This window comes from Bubalus kerabau, chromosome 3, assembly GCF_029407905.1.
Source record: "Bubalus kerabau isolate K-KA32 ecotype Philippines breed swamp buffalo chromosome 3, PCC_UOA_SB_1v2, whole genome shotgun sequence".
In the NCBI taxonomy this organism is placed as follows: Eukaryota; Metazoa; Chordata; class Mammalia; order Artiodactyla; family Bovidae; genus Bubalus; species Bubalus kerabau.
In genome coordinates this window covers 76,506,582-76,524,093 of record NC_073626.1, presented here as the reverse complement: position 1 = coordinate 76,524,093, position 17,512 = coordinate 76,506,582, and the positions used below count along the sequence as shown (strand labels likewise).

Below are 17,512 nucleotides of genomic sequence, written 5' to 3'. Positions count from 1 at the left end.
ATAGTAAAAGAAATCACCATGACTTAGTGACATTTGGAGGAGGCTAGGGAACAAAATGATTATTTTGAAAACTGATAAACAAAGGGAAAAAACTGAGCACTTTTGCCATTTTCCCCATATAAATGATAAACAGTAGACAAGGGAAGCATTCCAGCTGAAAAATAAAGGATATTAGTAGAATAAGAAAATCATTACTTTGTAACTTCTAATAGATAAATGAATCAATACAGCAATCATTGGTTGGTGCTCAAGTCACAGAAAGACAGTTATACACCATGAGCCTCCTTGGGGAGGAACCCACCACTGTCTACAAAGTAGTCTTGCCAAGAAAAAAAACAAACCTGAAATCCAAGTGGGACAACCTTCAGAGAATGGGAACACAGTGGGAAGTAGACAGTTCTTTCAAAACGTGTTCTTGCCGAAAATGGTGGACTTCAGTCCAATCAGAGCTTTAGATCTAATTTCCAGTTTCCAGGAAAGGCTGTCTGCCCAATTTGCAAGTCCTGCCTGAGGTGATCTGCACGGCACATCTCTAAGTCCACCCCAGCCATTCCTGGTACTTTTGGGATCCACAATTTCATGTACATCCTGAAAGGAGCTCCTCCGGACCACTTTTCTGCAGGAAACCATAGCCTCCAGTGCTGTGGCTAGCCTCAGGCCCACAGATGACACTCATCTTCACCCTCCTCTTACCATTTTAGATCCCACTCACCCTCAGCCTGTATCTCCACTGATCTCAGTGGTTCACCTGAGTGGTAAGTGGTGTGAGCAGGACCCTCATGCCTGACAAATCTGAGCTGCCATTCTTGCCCATTCACCATTGAAATGGGAAAAGGAGTACCCAGAGCCACCCAGTGGCCCGCCTGGTGGCAAACACATCCATCACTTTCCAGTAGCCATCTCATCGTTCTCTGCAAGTCACATTCCCTTGCCTATCCACTTTGACCTTGTCATTGACTGAAATGACAATCATTGCATCCATAAAAATTCAAGATTTGGGAGGTTGGCAGCTTCATTGTCTTCATCCTGGCAGCCAGGGTCCCATTCTTTCCTAATGGGAGCCCTGACCTTGTCAGTACAGTCTTCCTTTGGTCAAAAGATCTCATCTTCAGAGCTCAGTACTCCAATGATTATGTCTTGGATGTGGGGCACATCCCTCTCTGCCCTCCAGTCCTAGGAATTGAGAGTTCTGCTGGTGTTGGTGCAGGATAGCCTCAGACTCTTGCATCAATCAGCCACTGGCTGTGGGCTGCCCTTGGAGGGGGCATGACCTCAGTGAGGGGGGGCTCTCTACTCTTGGGGCAACGCCCAGGGGCTGACAGCTAAGGCTATCTGCCAGCAGCACTCCCAGCAGCCAGACAACAAGTCCCTTGAAAGAGGACCTGGGGCTGCCTCTCACTGCCCTCCACAGTCCTCTTCCCTTAAGCCTGTTTGGTTTTCCCCTGGTTGTAACCGTGCAGTCAAGAAATATATGCAGACTTTATTGTTTATGTTAAGTATTTGTTTCTCCAGGTGCTCAAACTCAACTTACAAATATATGCCTAAGAAATATCTTCAGAAAAATATCACTCTTTTCAGCAGTTTACTTTCCTATTTTGTCTATTGTTTCTTTGTATTGGCTGCACTGAGCATCTTGTGGGATCTTAATTCCCCAACCAGGGATTCAACCTAGGCCACTGCAGTGTAAGTGCTGAGTCCTGACCACTGGACCACCAGGGAATTCCCAGTGATTTAGTTTTTGTTACTATTTTTAAATGTTTAAAAATTTAAAAGGAATAATATATGTAATATAATGAGTGTACCTAAATGTTTACTATGATGGCCATATCCTGGGCACACCTGAGTGCTCAACTCATGTGTGAGAACAGATTTATTCGTTGGTTGTTTTTATTAGCTCTTCTGGAATTTTCTCTCACTTAAGAACTCCAACACTTTACCATTTGAAAATCGTCCTGAAAGAGCTGCTTCAGAGGATGTGGCAGCATCCTCCTCACTTGACAGCTTCAGAGCACAAACACTGTCCTTTAAATATAAAGCAATCACTGGATTCAACACATGTGCAAGGCTTGCTCTCTGATGGAGACTCTCAAGATATTGCCATGAATGACAAATCAGCCACACAATCTGTCGGAAGCCTGACCCCAAGGGCTGAGAGCAAAGCGTTTCCCCTGGGAATGTGTCTTCCAGGTCCCTAGAAGAATGCAGCCTCCTCTGCAGGGAAGTGGAGAAGGAAGAAGGTAGCTGGCAGGGGGTAGCCATTCTAGACACATCAGCAGCTTGGGTATATCACACCGAGGGGAGGCGGTTAGAGCTGGGCCAGTGTCCACTTCAGATCCAGTTGTCTCTAGCCCTGGAGAATGCATACACTGTGTGGAGCTTTAACATGACTGAAGTAGATCTTGGCGGGGTTCTAGGTGAGCAGTGCTGTTTTCAGAGAAGATGGGTGTGTCTACTTACTTTAGGTAGTCATTGAAAGCAGCAGGTTAAGTGTAGGTCACTGTCTTGATGCTTCTTTTCAGGACCCTCCCCTCCCCCTACAGCCCACGGGTCTGCTTAGCTAACTGTCGCCCTGATCATGCTGCTTGTCTCAGTAGCTTCTCACCCTCTTCCTGACATACGTAAGCATGTCAACCATCATATATCCAGGCTTCCTTCTCACAACAATCTAACCTCATCTTCCCAGAGCACTTGACTCTTTCTTGCTACCTCATGCATAAGGGTGAAAAAAAGCTGTCCACGGTGTCACTCACCTTTTCTACACTTTTGCCGCCTGTTCTTCTTGTGTGCGCTTAGTCACTCAGTCGTGTCCACCTCTTTGTGACCCCATGGACTCTTGTGCTCCCCTCTGTTTATGGGATTCTCCAGGCAAGAATACTGAAGTGGAAGCCACTTCCTACTCCAGGACATCTTCCTGACCCAGGGATCGAACCCGCATCTCTTGCGTCTCCTGCACCAACAGGCAGATTCTTTATCACTAGCGCCACCTGGGAAGCCAGTTTCCTCTTGTCTCAAGTGAAGGGGTTGGATTAAAATTATCTCTAGATTGCCTTTTAGCTCTAAAGTTCTGTGATGCTATAATTTTTAATCATTCTTTTGCCCTGACACTCTTATTATCTGAAGCTGCTACTTCCGAGTTCATGGAATCCTTCATAGTTGGGGTTATAGCATACTTCTATAATTCAAGCACAATATTTATAACAGGGTTCATTTTGCAGATACAATGTAAAATGTATAAATATGTGATTAGAAGATTGTAGGGTAATGGTGTATAATCTGATGATTTTAATGTATCATACAGCATTTTACAATATTGCCACCAATATAATGTATATTTTATGAGTTCTTGACAGCATTTTTAAAATCTTCTGACACTGCTTTTCAGGTTGTTTAAGATGTTCATTAACTCTCTACTACTTCAGAATAATCTTTACTAAGTGAAACATCTGCCCTCAAATCAGACTATTTTTATCCAAATGATGTGTTTCTGCAGCATGTTAATAGGTGCTCCACACAAAAAGATTTTATAATCAAATAAATGTTGGGAAAGGCTGGGTTAAATACAATTAAACGGGTTTTCAACTGCAGGACATCTCGGAACATTTTATGTACTTTGAAAAGAATCTCTTTCCGAACCTTTATCCCCTCAAATACTATTTAAAAGCTTGTTAAGTACTATTCAGTGAAATACATTTTAGGAAAAGCTACCCCATCCTTGGGCTTACCGAGTGGCTCAGTGGTAAAGAATCCACTGGCCAATGCAGGAGATTTAGGTCCCATCCCCCGATTGGACCCTGGATCCAATGGAGAAGGAAATGGAAACCCACTCTAGTATTTTTGCCTGGAAAATTCCATGGACTGACAAGCCTACTGGCCTGCAATCCATGGGGTCGCAAAGAGTCGGACTCGACTGAGCACACAGGCATATGCTTTTCATCCCTATTTGAGACACTTTGTGCTCTAAACTAGAATTGTATTAAAACTAAAAAAGGAGAAAAAAGATTGCTTTTAGATTTTTCTCTTTGGTTTTCTTTGCCTGATCTGAATTCAGTAGGAGTCTCATCCTGACCATGCCTCTGGATACTTCTTCCAAGTGCTGCTCTTTAATTAAATCTGTTGGAACTAAATCTATGACCAGAGGTAGGGATGTGGGGGAGAAAAGAAGGAAGGGAATATGAGAAAATGTTTCCACAAAGTTCCTTTGATTTGAAAAGTGATGTTGAAAACTAGGCTAGTATCACAAGCAAATACTTTTTATTTATGTGTTTTATAAGTCCTTTCCCCCTCTTAGAGCTTAGCTTATTAGCAAAAATGATAATAAAATGATTCTAAAGATTACTAAGTGGATTTTGAACAAGTGATGAGCTTTTTTTCTTTTTTTAAAGCTAGATGTCCTAGAAGTTTTTTCAGGACGTAATTTACTAAAGCTTTCCTTTCATGTGCTTCTTCTTTCAGCATTTCCACATGCTTTCCTACAGTCTTAATGATAGACAAGGGTTAACACTCTGCATTTCTCAGCCCACACCTCTTCTGAAATTCCAGAGGCAACTTAACTTACTTTGGAAAGAGAGGATAGTTCTCAAGACCCCAAACATCCAACTGGCTCTGAAGCTATATTTTTCTTCACAATTAGTGCCCATTTTTTCCATTTATACAATGAATAAGACAGAGTGACAATTTGGAAATGGTCCCCGCCCTCAAGGAGCTTCGAGTCTAGTCAGGCGAGTCAGTCTAGTCAGTTCCAACTTGGAACTCTAGGGAGCATTAAAGGAGGTCACCAAGCAGGCTTCTTGAGGGAGGTGAAACTTGGGCTGAATCTTTCAGTATTTGCTCAGTAGACCAAGTAAAGCAAGTGCATTCATGAGAGAGGGCACAGCTTGAGAGCTCTCATAGAAACTGTAACATACTGACACCGTTTGGGAACAGCAACTTGTTCCCATGACTGGGCATAGAGTGAGGCAGAGCTGAGAGAGAGGTAGGTGGGGCCACATGACACAGGGTTTCAACTTTATCCTGCCAGTGGTCCCCAACCTTTTTGGCAACAGGGATCGGTTTTTGTGGAAGACAGTTTCTCCACGGGCTGGGTGGTGGGGGGTGCTTTTGAGATGATTCAAACGTATTACATTTGCTATGCACTTTATTTCTGTTATTATTACATTAGCTCCACCTCAGATCATCAGGCATTAAGTCCCAGATATTGGGGACCCCTGCAAGGAGCCATCCAAGAGTGTAAAGCAGGGGGAGACAAAATAAATTTCCCTTGCAGTACAATTCATGTAGTGTTACATGGCGAACAGAATTGAGGACACCACACCCTAGAGACTGGGAGAGCAAAGGAAGGGCATGAGAACCCAGGAGAGGGATGGCCAGGGTGTGACTCACAGCTGCGGTGATGGGGCTGGAGAGGGGATGAAGGAATACCAAGGAGGTGAAACTGACAGCATGCATTCTGTTCTGATATGCATGTGGCACGAGGTCCGAGGTTTCCAGCTTCACTGACCAGAAAGATAGTGGTATCTTTCACCACATTAAGGAACAGTCCCTGGTATGGGGCAGGAGGGAAGGAAAGGATATGAGAAACTGACTTATGTATTCCTGAGTGTCAAGGGGCCTGTGAGACATCCACGTGGAAGTGACCTGAGAGGAACTGGATATGTGGAACTGACGCTTAAGAGAGATCCAGGCTGGAAATAGTACTCCTAGAATTGTGTAGCTGGGTGGTTAGGTGAGGATTCTATCCTGTTGACAGAATATTCTGACTATAATGCTATAAAGTTGGAAATAAAAAATAATGTCCAAATATTGAGACATTTAAATTTTTTTTCAAACATTTAAAAATAATTCACGGGCCAAAGACGGATAGCACAGCAGAAATTAGAACTGAAAGATAATGAACACACGATGTATCAAAAATTATGTATCAGGCTTCCCTGGTGGTCCAGTGGTTAAGAGTTCACCTTGCAATGCAGGGGACACCAGTTCAATCGCTGGCCCTAGAAGATTCCATATGCCGCAGAGCAACTAAGCTCGTGTGCCACAACTATTGAAACCCACAGACCTAAAACCTGTGCTCCACAATAAGAGAAGCCACCGCAATGAGAAGCCCATGCACTGCAACCAGAGTGTAGCCCCTACTCGCCACAACATACAGCAACATACAGCTCACATACAGCAACAAAGACCAAAGTGAAAGTGAAAGTCGCTCAGTAGCCAAAATAACTAAGTAAATAAAATAGATAAAAATTATACAAAATTATGTGCCAAAAATACAACTATGTATCAAAAATGATGCTAAAGAATTAGAGAGAAATTTTATAGTATTGGGCTTCCCTGGTGGCTCAACTTGTAAAGAATCTGCCTGCAATGCAGGAGACCTGGTGTCGATCCCTGGGTTGGGAAGATGCCCTGGAGAAGGGAAAGGCTACCCACTCCAGTATTCGGACCTAGAGAATTCCATGGACTATATAGTCCATAGGGCCACAAAGAGTCAGACACAACTGAGCAACTTTCACTTTCACTTTTATAGTATTAAATGAATATATTAGACAAAAAGAAAGATTAAAAATTATTGAGCTAAGAATCTAAATCAATAAATTAGGAGAAAAAAAAAAAAACAAAAACCTAAGGATAAGGGGACATTTCTTAAATGTAAAGCCAAACGATACATAAAGGGAGATACTGTTAGATTTTACTACATTAAAATTTAAAACTTTTACGACTGAAAAGTGCCATGAAAGATAAGCCACAGGACAGAAAAAGAGGTTTGTTTCCCAAAGTATCAATGTCCAGGATATGTACAGAATGTCTACAAATTGCTAAGAAAAATATGAAGAACCCTCTCCCACAGACACAGAAGATGAACAAGAAATGCACAAAAGAGAATGTTCAAATGCCCAATAAACATAAGAAAATATACTCAGCCTCTCCTGAAGTAAGGTGCATGCAAATTTAAAATGTCATAATAACAAACTACCATTTCAATCCATCAGATTGACAAAAATTAATAACATCATATCCAGTATGTTGGCACAGATGGGGAAACAAAGAAGTTCTTCACACTGCTTTTGATAGTATAAATTGGCCTGTGTATTTGGTAGAACAATTTGGCAATAACCAGCAAAGCTGGAGTTGTTACTACCCTGTGACCAGCGATCTCATAGAGAAAACATGAGCTCACGTGAATGTGATGATGTCCATTATATAAGAACGAATGGAAACAAGCTATCAATTGGGTAAGTGGACCAAAAAAAGTGGTTTATTCAAATACCTGAACACAAAGAGCTGCTAAAATAAATGATTTACATCTATATATTTCAACATGGATAAATCTCAAGTATATAATTTTTAGTTAAGAAAAAAGCAAGTCAAACAAACATGTTCAGTATGTTGCTATTTATTTAAAAATTTAAAATCCCATAGGACAATATGTTGGCTTTCTGATATATACAGATGTAGAAAGTATACCAGGTTGGAGAATAATACTGGCTATAGCAGATGCTGGCAGCATCTGCTGCCATATATGCCATGCATATTCCCTCCAAGCTTATTATTACTGAACCCTCCAGTTTCTCAGTGCAAACCATGTCCACTCTACCTGAAGGCTGGAGGATAATGCTCAACTCCTTTCAGGACAGGCCTGAATGCCGAGAGTCTACTACCAACAACATAGGGAGTTGATGGGTAAATACCCCAGCTTCCTTAGCCCTCAGACAGAGCAACTCTGAGGCCTTCAAAGTGCCTGGTGGGATTGAGCCTCACTTGCCCACAAGGAGAGCCTGCTCATCAGCACACTGCATTAGCTTCTTTTCATCCTAGCATCACTTTCCCAGCCCACAATTCTCAAATTAACTTGTTGTTGTTCAGTCGCTAAGTTGTGCCTAACTCTTTGCGACCTCATGGACTGCAGCACACCAGCCTCCTCTGTCTTCTGCTGTTTCCTGGAGTTTGATCAAATTCATGTCCATTGAGTTGGTGATAGTGCCTAACGATCTCATGCTCTGCTGCCTCCCTCTCCTTTTGCCTTCAATCTTTCCCAGTATTAGGGGCTTTTCCAATGAGTGGGCTCTTTGCATCAGGTGGCCAAAATGTTGAAGCTTCAGCTTCAGCATTGGTCCTTCCAAAGAATATTCAGGAATGATTTCCTTTAAGAGTGACTGGTTTGATCTCCTTGCTGTCCAAGGGACTCTCAAGAGCCTTCAGCACTACAATTCAAAAGCATCAATTCTTCAGCACTCAGCCTTCTTTACAGTCCAACTCTCTTTCATATATGCCTACTGGAAAAACCATAGCTCTGACTATACTGACCTTTGTCAGCACAGTGATGTCTCTGCTTGCATTAAGTTCCTTTCCTCTGGATTAGCTTCTGGAGGATCTCATACTAAGATGCTTACCCCCATCAGGAGAGGGGCTACCTCTGCAAAAGGAAGAAGTGGGAACAGACTGGGAGTACATTTTCATTGCATCCATCATATTCTACTTATTTAAAAAATCTGAAGCAAATATTAGCAAAATGTTAGGGTAATGGATTCATAAGTCTTATTTTATTTTATATATGTCCTAGGCTTTAAACATTTCATAATTAAAAATAAAAAAATTATAATAAAGTAAATGCTTACTAAATCCATGATAAACTGTTAGTACACTAGTTCTACATTTAATTAGACCTTGCCAGGGTCACCTTCAGATTGTTTGAGGTCCTAGGCAAATATTTTTTCTATTTTTAAATAAATAAAATAATTTATTTTGATTTAAAAATATATTATAAAACCCATGGGCCCATGTGAAGAGAAAAGTGATTTTCTCAATGATGACTTAGACTAATAGATAGACAGGAGCTATTTATGCATTTGTCATCATCTGTCAGCGCATGAGAAGATTTGATTCATCATTGAGTCAGGCACCATCTAATCCTGTTAGATACAGGCACCATCTCATTGTGCTCTTTATTGTTAATTACACTTGTACCTGGATAATTTTATGTTGTCCATGCATGAAGAAAGGTAGAAATGATGTTATTACGATGCATAGCTCTTTAGAACCTGCTTGTGGTTTGAAGTTCCCTAATATCATTTATGCCAGCAAATTTGGAAAACTCAGCAGTGGCCACAGGACTGGAAAAGGTCAGTTTTTATTCCAATCCCAAAGAAAGGCAATGCCAAAGACTGCTCAAACTACCACACAATTGCACTCATCTCACACGCTAGCAAAGTAATGTTCAAAATCCTCCAAGCCAGGCTTCAGCAATACGTGAACCGTGAACTTCCAGATGTTCAAGCTGGTTTTAGAAAAGGCAGAGGAACCAGAGATCAAATTCCCAACATCCACTGGATCATGGAAAAAGCAAGAGAGTTCCAGAAAAACATCTATTTCTGCTTTACTGACTATGCCAAAGCCTTTGACTGTGAGGATCACAATAAACTGTGGAAAACTCTGAGAGAGATGAGCATACCAGACCACCTGACCAGCCTCTTGAGAAACCTATATGCAGGTCAGGAAGCAACAGTTAGAACTGGACATGGAACAACAGACTGGTTCCAAATGGGAAAAGGAGTACATCAAGGCTGTATATTGTCACCCTGCTTATTTAACTTATATGCAGAGTACATCATGAGAAACGCTGGGCTGGAAGAAGCACAAGCTAGAATCAAGATTGCCAGGAGAAATATCCATAACCTCAGATATGCAGATGACACCACCCTTATGGCAGAAAGTAAAGAGGAACTAAAAAGCCTCTTGATGAAAGTGAAAGAGGAGAGTGAAAAAGTTGGCTTAAAGCTCAACATTCAGAAAACTAAGATCATGGCATCTGGTCCCATAACTTCATGGCAAATAGATGGGGAAACAGTGGAAACAGTGTCAGACTTTATTTTTTGGGGCTCCAAAATCACTGCAGATGGTGACTGCAGCCATGAAATTAAAAGACGCTTACTCCTTGGAAGGAAAGTTATGACCAACCTAGATAGCATATTCAAAAGCAGAGACATTACTTTGCCAACAAAGGTCTGTCTAGTCGAGGCTATGGTTTTTCCAGTGGTCATGTATGGATGTGAGAGTTGGACTGTGAAGAAAGCTGAGCACCAAAGAACTGATGCTTTTGAACTGTGGTGTTGGAGAAGACTCTTGAGAGTCCCTAGGACTGCAAGGAGATCCAACCAGTCCATTCTAAAGAAGATCAGTCCTGGGTGTTCTTTGGAAGGACTGATGCTGAAGCTGAAACTCCAGTACTTTGGCCACCTCATGCGAAGAGCTGACTCATTGGAAAAGACTCTGATGCTGGGAGGGATTGAGGGCAGGAGGAGAAGGGGACGACAGAGGATGAGATGGCTGGATGGCATCACTGACTCGATGGACGTGAGTCTGAGTGAACTCCGGGAGTTGGTGTTGGACAGGGAGGCCTGGTATGCTGCAATTCATGGGGTCATGGAGAGTCGGACCTGACTGAGCGACTGAACCTTACTGAACTGAATATCATTTATTTAATTCTGGTTACAGCATCACTCAGGAACTGATTCATTCCAGGAAGGTCCATCCCCTGGCCAGCATGACTCAAGATGGACTCAGGAAATCATGGCATTGCCACACCCATCCAAGGCAAGAGAACTAGTTTGGAGGGGCCCACTGGTACTAGGCAACAGTAGACTCAAAATCCTTGGACATAAACTGAGTCCCCCTGAGCACTGTCTGACATGTGGCACGGAGCCTGTGGAAGGTATGGGGTGCCCACCCTGGGGGCCAGCAGTGGGATCACATAGACTAAAGGATGCCTGCCACTACCCCCGCTGCCCTCAGGTGCCATGGGCCAGAGGTATTACCATGGCTGGAAGCAACTAACACAGTGCAAGTCCAGAGGGCCAGCAGTGAACCACCAGAGATCCAGAGCCCCAACCTCATTCTCACTCAGCTCCCCAGACCAGCCCCAGTTCAGCACCATTCTGGCAGCCAGTATCAGAGGATCCGATGAAAGAAATGCACTAACCAGCAGGAGCAAACTGCTGCCAGGGCACACTTGAGGAACCACAGCTGAGTCACAGGACCCACAGACACAAGGCCCAGACTTCCTTGGGGCAACGGAAAGGGCAGAGGATCAGAGAGAAGCAGAGGTCCCCCAAAGCCCTCGTCCTGAGTCACGGCAGCCCTGCCGGAACAACGCTGTCAGCCTGCTGGCCTCAGACACCACAGGGGGACTCTGAATTTTTTGAGGAGGGCACCCAAAACCCTAAGCTCCCTAAGTGTTGGGCACGGGGCAGAGGGCCAATTGTCCTTGTCTAAGGGTAGAATGGTAACTTGCCTCATGGATCTACTTATTTTGTGTGTATCCATTTAGTGTTCACCCTTGATTGGCAATTCTTTAAAGAGAAGGATTACATTACAAATATTTTCTGTATCTGTCACAGACTCCAGTACTAAATTCATCCCTGATACCCAGTGGGTAACTGCAGACCCAGAGACTGGATGAATTCTTTCCCTGGAAACAGTCTGAGAAATGCTGGCTTAGGGGTGACATTCGCAGAAACACCACACAAGAAATTGATGTTGCATCATTAAATTTCCCCTTTGCGTGAACCTTCTGGTCTGGTGTGCAGTCATCAAACAGCCTCTTGAATGACAACCAGCACTCCTGCTGTTCCATCCAAATGCTTCCACACTAATGTTCTGAAATGTCTTTCTAGCAATGCCAAAGAATACAGATGTTGTCTTGTAGTCTAGGGTCGTTTAAATACTCTGAAAAATCACTTTCTGTACCTTTGTACTGGCAATATATCTCATCATCCTTTTGCAGTGAGTGTATGTTTCTGTATGTACATGTATGCGTTTGTGTGTGTGTTTATGTATATATGTGTGTGTCTGTCTTCCCCTGGCTTTCATGGGAAAACACTGAAACAATTAATTGCTCTACCCAGGCTTCTAATTCTCTTTCTCTCGCCTGCTCTCAATCTTCTGGCCAATTTAGCCTTTCTCTCCCGTTTTGCCATTTCTCAGTGAAACGGCAGTGTTTTCACTTTTGAGTGTCATTTCATTACAGTTCGAAAGCAACCGTCCTGTATCCTCAAATTAACTCTTGTCTGGCGGGAAGTGTAAATGGCTTATCAACACATAATGTACTTCGTCAAAAAAAAAATCCTTACTGTAATGTATATTTCCTCCTTGTTGTGCTCTGGGGCATCAATTAATGTCACTCGCCTGACAATCCCCTGAACACATCCCTTTGACTACTGATGCTGGTGTGACAATTCCTGACATGTGGGCAATGTTTTCTACACGTGGCTCACTCCTCTTGCCCTTCATTTCCATGACATTCTTGTGCTTATTTCCTAGTCCCTTCTCCTTCTGGGGACAAAGAGTGTAACAAAAGTAGGTTCTTCACAGACTATAAACCACATGGTATTTCTTTCTCTGTTTCTGTCTTTTTTTCTCTCTCTCTTCTTCTCCCATAAGAAACCTACTCAAACTTGAAAAATAGAAAAACACTCCTATTTCAGCCCTTTTTATATTCGCTTAGTTGTTCCGTGATTACTTTTAAAGAAAGTCTTCAACCGCAAAGCTTCCAAAACTGACAACTTCAGAATTAGAGGCCAAGATTTACTTAGTTCTTTTTCTTTTTTTAATAGACATTATATGGAACAAAAGGGACTTCCATTTTCAAAGGGTATACATGAGACACTCTCCAAGAACGGGAAGTAAGACTAATGCAGACCCACCCTGAGTCAGTTAGACAGAGTAAGGTTGACCCCTCGGGAAATAAGCGTGATTCCCTTTCTTATAATCATAGACAGAAATTGTGCTGGGATGGAAGCAGAGAGCTGTTCAGAGACGAGTTAGAGGGGAATTATATAACCTGGGTTCACATGGGACCTCAGGTGGCATTTCCTATTCTAAAGGCCCCACCTGCCGCTAGCATTCTGGAAACCCCTTGGAGACAGCCACCTGTGTGTAGGTACTCAAGTACTCTCCCCCCGCCATGCCTGCATCCTTTCTTTTTCTTCCTAGTTGGAATGTCAGAGGTAACTTCAGTCACAAAAGCATAACTGATGCTCAGTGGGGAAATCTAACACACTCTTTCAGAACATAGAATTGTTTCCTCACTGCGAGACCCTACACATCTTGAGATGGATGGAAAACATAAACCAGACAGAAAGAAACCAAAGAGAAATGCCGCTACAAAGAAATGGAGAGATTTTTGTTGCATCCCTACAGAGTTTGTGTGAGAAAAAAAAAATTGCTTGTTTATAGGAATTTGACCTTAAAAACCTCAAAGCAAAGAAAGATGCAATTTGAAGGCAAAGCCTTTTCCTTAGATTTTTAATGTCAGTTTTGTAAATGGGTCAAGCCAAAGTGAGCTAAGAGATCAGTAAATTGATTTTTTTTTCCTCCTAGGAATCAGCTTAGTCCCACAATTCTTTATCAAGCTAGGGTCTTACCCTAGATAAAAATATTGTTGTTCTGAAAATAAACTTAAGGGAGAGAGAGGACAAGGACCTAAAAGGATTATGGTGTTAAAACTTCAAAGCTTTTGCTTTTAAGCACAAATTCTAATTATCATTTAAAGGATACTCTGGACCAACCCTTCCAAAACCAAAGCAGGAGAGACATCCAAGGTAGCAAAGGATAGTCCCGTTGACAGTCCAGGAAAGATTAGAAGCAACCCCAAGAAAAATTTACATGGCAATAAACTGATCCAGGGTCTTCACCTTTCAGCCCCGGTTAAACACTCCTGACTGCTGCGGCGGATGCTGCTGCTGCTGCTAAGTCGCTTCAGTCGTGTCCGACTCTGTGTGACCCCATAGACGGCAGCCTATGAGGCTCCCCCGTCCCTGGGATTCTCCAGGCAAGAACACTGGAGTGGGTTGCCATTTCCTCCTCCAATGCATGAAAGTGAAAAGTGAAAGTGAAGTCGCTCAGTTATGTCCGACCCTCAGCGACCCCATGGACTGCAGCCTACCAGGCTCCTCCGTCCATGGGATTTTCCAGGCAAGAGTACTGGAGTGGGGTGCCATTGCCTTCTCCGAAACACTCCTGACTAGGAAATGGCAATTTTGTAAGACAGAAACATTGTCTGAGCTCTAATGAAACATTTCGGCCCTGCTTTCCCTAAATTAATAAATCCAAGCAGAGATCTCGAAAGTTTTATCGGGGTAGTATTTCTACAAATACAACCCTGGTAACGTCCCCAGGTCCCAGGTCTGACGACGCCCAGTGTTGCCAATGCCCAGAACACTTTTCTGCTTTGATATTCCACAGCACTGAGCTACCTGGAATGCATCTACATAAATCAACAAGGGAAAAAGATTTCTGGTAACAGTAACAACCACGTCCTATGCAGTGATTGAAAACTGCAACTATATTTTCCAATCTGCTTGCAATGGTAGAGTGTCATGATGTGGAATGAAAGCACTTGGATTATAGTCCCCGTGTCCACACACTTCTGAGGCCCTGTTTGCATCAGACTTAAAGATGACTTGATGTTTAACCTGCCTTGTGAGCTGAAAGACAATGTATTTATTCAAGGAGAGTTCTGTAGAGGTGAGGCAGATGATCCTCAGAGACTCGACCATAACTTTTCCCCAACTGCCATTCATTAAACATGTTCCATCTCATGAACCATGAATCACTTCATTTTTAAGTACTCTTTTATTTCCTTTAAATTTATCTAAAACTTTATTAGATTCCACTGGCACCGTCCTGACAGACAGCCCGCATTCATTTTAAAGCTTCCCAACGGAGAAGCATAAAACATTTAAAATCTATATTTGATCTGACAACAGCAGCAGAGTGTTTGAATTAGAAACAGATTAGACATAATTGAAGATAAAGAGGACGCAAGCCCCACTCCCATTTTGGTGAAGTGGGCTTTAAATTATCAGATTCATCCAGAATACATTACAGAGAAACATTGAATTGTTATCTTTAGACAGCCTTTTCTAAGAGTTTACAATTTCTCAGTTCAGTGAAGCTTACCACCAGCTTGTTATCAGAACAAAAAACGAAAAATCATTCGGTTCAGGGCACACAACTGATCTCACCTCAAAAAGTAGACATTTCCTTCTGATAACAGACACTTCATTGGATTGCCAAGAGGTACTTCATGCACAATCTTTTCAGGTCCTTCCACTTCCTAGATAATTCCTGAGGAGGCTACAAGTTGGCACTGTTTACCCACGGGGCTCCTGCCAAGCCTGCCTCCAACTTTAATTAAACAACCCACAGGCCATGCCCACTCACTCACACCCGCATGACCACGCACACGCTTGTGCATACCCGTGTGTGTGCATGCATACAAGTGCAAGAGTGTGTACATACACGTACAACCTCGGCGTTGCGAGTCCTTCCACCATTCTCGTTAGTAGCCGAACTGCGCTTGTTCTCAGTGTCTCATTGCAGAAAGCCTTAGAAAGGAGATGGGGAGGCCAAGAAGGGAAGTAATGCGGAGAATTTACTAAGCGGCAGCACCTGCCCGAGGTGAGAGCAGACCAGGCACTCTCAGGTGAGTAGCTCCCCTGAGTTTCTTTGGGAAACTGGTTATGTGCGGCATATAAATGAAGGGATAGGATATTCACTGGGGAGGGAGGGGTTTGGGGGTTGTATTTCCTGATTTTCATCCCAGCTCCATCTTCCCAAGGGAAGCAGGGATTTTTGTCCTTTTTTAGCTTTGATCAAAAACATCATGGCATCAGTACACGATGGGTACTTCTTATCTGCAGGGCTAATTTTACTATAATAAGAGTACAAAGGAGTAAAAGGTTACATTCCTTCTCTGCGATTCCTGCATTTCCCCACCTTTCTTTGTCTAGCTCCAGGATACCAATCGCCCTAAGATGTGTGGTTTCCCGTCAGTCTGGAGGCTCCTGCTTCTCTTTATCTGCCTATGGACTGCCCCTCATGCTTACAAGTTGGATGCTTTCCTGCCATCAGGCCCCCACCCCACTTTCTCTGCTCATATCCAGCTACCTGCCTGCTGTAACATCCCAGCCCCTCAAGGAGTCTGGACCCTTTCAATCTTTTCAGAGGCAGAGGGCCAACAGTCCATCTTGTGTAACTGCTTCAAGCTGAGTGTGCAGGTCCAGATCTCCTTGCTATCTGTTGGGGTAGGAGTCTCAAGACTGCAGAGGTGGAGAGTAGGGAGTAGGAGGAGGCAACAGCCTTGTCCATGGGTGTTGATGGTCCCCTTCTTCAGGTAGGATGGATTGAATCCCTGGTGTAGCATCATTTGAAGTAGCAACTGCTGTGTTCTAGACAAGAGAATTCAACTAGGTAGTTTAAAATACAAGGACTAAAGAGAAGGATGGGAAATATAGTGGCTATGGAACCTAGAAATGGGAGAACCGAAGACCCACCCCTTAATAGTCTCGGCCCATTCTTGCTTCCTTTGATTATACCTGACTATACCAGGCTCTCAGACAGCCTGGTCATCCTGAGGCCACTGAGCCCAGTTTCTTGGAGAGATATGTCCCTGGTTGTGGAACTGGCCCCACTTTTTGGGTGCAAATTTTCAGGGTAAGCTCTGTTTTCTGAGGTAAATAAAGGGCTTATTAAGATTTGGGGTTCCTAGGACTGGGGCACTGATCAGGGCAGTCTTAATCTGACAAAATACTCTTTGTAAATTCCCTGTCCAATCTAGAGGTTCTGTGTGTCCAATCTAGAGGTTCTAGAGTCCCTTCAAGGCCTCGTACAATGGTTTTGTATGAGACCGAACTCAGGGATCAAAATCCTACAAAATTTAGCCATTCCTTAGAAGGTTCTGAGTGGTTTCTTTGTGGTGGTTTTAAGTGGAGGATTGCCTCCTTATGCTGGGTCATAAGGATGTGCTTCCCTGGGCTTAGAACACGTCCCAGGTAGATGACTCTCTGGGAGGAAATTTGGACTTCTGTGGGGATACTTTTTTAGGCTTCCCTGGTGGCTCAGCAGGTAAAGAATCTGCCTGCAATGCAGGAGACCTGGGTTTGATCCCTGGATTGGGAAGATCCCCTGCTAGACGGCATGGCAGCCCACTCCAGTACTCTTGCCTGGAGAACTCCATGGCTACAGTCCATGGGGTTGCAAAGAGTTGGACACAACTGAGAAACTAACAGCTACTTTGTATCTGAGACACTTTATATCTCCCAGAGCCCAGGAAATTAAGGACCTTAAAGTGTTTTGGTGAATCTTCCTTTGACAGGCTGCAGATAAGGATATGTCATCTACATATCATAACACTGCCCCTGTTTTAATTTTACATTGCCAAACAGGTGTGTGCTGTCCCAGGATCCCTGAGGAACGATAGTAGAGGTATACTGTTGGGTTTCATTAGTGTCTGAGTCAGTCCATTCGAAAGCCAAAAGGTACTGAGAATCAGAGTGAACAGGTAATACAGAAGAAGGCAACTTTAAGATCAAGGACTGTAATACCTAGCTTTGAGAATGGAAATATAATGTTCAGCCACAGAAGATATACACCTTCCCAAAGATAGGGACATAAGGGAAATGAATTTCCAATATTCCTCCTTTCTCCAGTGAGGGACTAGTGATCCTATTGCTGATTC

The 17,512-nt window shown here is 43.2% G+C and overlaps 1 long non-coding RNA gene across 2 annotated transcripts in view; it reads right to left on the bottom strand.

Moving 5' to 3' along the window:
• Positions 1 to 15,161, bottom strand: part of LOC129646280 (uncharacterized) — a 45,123-nt gene extending 29,962 nt beyond the window's left edge. For both annotated transcript variants that reach the window (XR_008711819.1, XR_008711818.1), the window contains exon 1: positions 15,018 to 15,161. This is a non-coding gene — a long non-coding RNA (uncharacterized LOC129646280). The remainder of the gene's footprint in view (positions 1 to 15,017) is intronic.
• Positions 15,162 to 17,512: the final 2,351 nt, after the last annotated feature.